General features: G+C 41.0%; 1 long non-coding RNA gene across 1 annotated transcript in view; it reads left to right on the forward strand.

The window, feature by feature from the left end:
- LOC106870893 (uncharacterized) overlaps nucleotides 1–1,023 on the forward strand; it is a 9,284-nt gene extending 8,261 nt beyond the window's left edge. The window contains exons 2-3 of the long non-coding RNA XR_001409600.2: nucleotides 44–372; nucleotides 904–1,023. This is a non-coding gene — a long non-coding RNA (uncharacterized LOC106870893). The remainder of the gene's footprint in view (nucleotides 1–43; nucleotides 373–903) is intronic.
- Nucleotides 1,024–1,227: the final 204 nt, after the last annotated feature.

The raw sequence follows: 1,227 nt of genomic DNA on the forward strand, positions 1-1,227 counted from the left end.
ATATATATATACATATCGCACCATTTTCTTTCTGACTTTACAGTGTAAGCATGGCCGCTTCACTAGCCATGTGCACCAAAGAAGAACGAAGAGCAGTGATCCGATTTCTCTGGAAAAGGCAACAATGCAAGACACAGTGCTTTGCTGACCAGAAAACTGAAGCCCCCAGCAATTGGCACCAAACGCCGAAACCTATTGTCGAAGAAAGTTTTGTTGTTGCATGACAATGCACGCCCACACACGGCCGCTCAGACCATTGAAACCATTAACTAGTTGGGTTTTGAGGTGCTGGAACACCCTGCCTGCATTTAATTGAGGATACCCTACAAGCCACCCAAGGAAATGATGAAAATCCTTCACTCAGCAGACAACGTAAGTAACCCCCTCTTTTTCTTTCTTTTCCTTCATGTTCTCGCCCAAGCTACGCAGCACAAATGTATGTGGCCTGGGACCACCTTGGAAGCAAGGATACTTACTCAACGATCTCAGGTCACTGGATTCGGATGTAATGGTCATATGAGACTAACTTCAGCCTGAATTCCGAAGTCTTACCCGAGTGACCAGTTTGCTTCGTGGGGTCTCCACGTCCAACCCAGCATGTTCTTCCCTTTGGGATACCATCTTGTTATTCTCATTTATATTTAAAATTTTCAAACTTCACACTTGTTTCCACAGTTTACACACCATCACTTTGTTATTTCATTTTATTGTCGATTATATATATATATATGTATGACCCCACCCTGTCTGTCTTGTACTGTCCCTCTGTGTAAAGCCCTTAAGGGCCAAGTAAGAATTGAATTTCTTGTCGAACAACCACACACATATGATTTGTTTATAGTGATCAAATGTTCGTATTCACATAAGCTCACAATCTCCATCAAATCCATATTTCCTGTACAGGTGCAACATGTGCCACATGTTAGATGTCGAAATGATCGCAGAGCAACACGAAATGAAGTGCTTTGCTCAAGAACACAACGCAACGCCCAGTCTGAGAATCGAACCCACTATCTCGCAATCGTGAGTGCAACACCCTAAGCCATGCGTCTCCATAATATATATATATATATATATATATATATTTCTGTTTTCCTATGTGTTCGTTCCGTTGTCTGTAGTTCATTGTTCTAACGTCCTGTACCCTGATATGCATCTATATACACATGCAGATGAAAGTATATACATATATGTGTGTATACATGCATATATATTTTTTGTATTATA

Source organism: Octopus bimaculoides, chromosome 24 (genome assembly GCF_001194135.2).
Source record: "Octopus bimaculoides isolate UCB-OBI-ISO-001 chromosome 24, ASM119413v2, whole genome shotgun sequence".
NCBI classification, from domain to species: Eukaryota; Metazoa; Mollusca; class Cephalopoda; order Octopoda; family Octopodidae; genus Octopus; species Octopus bimaculoides.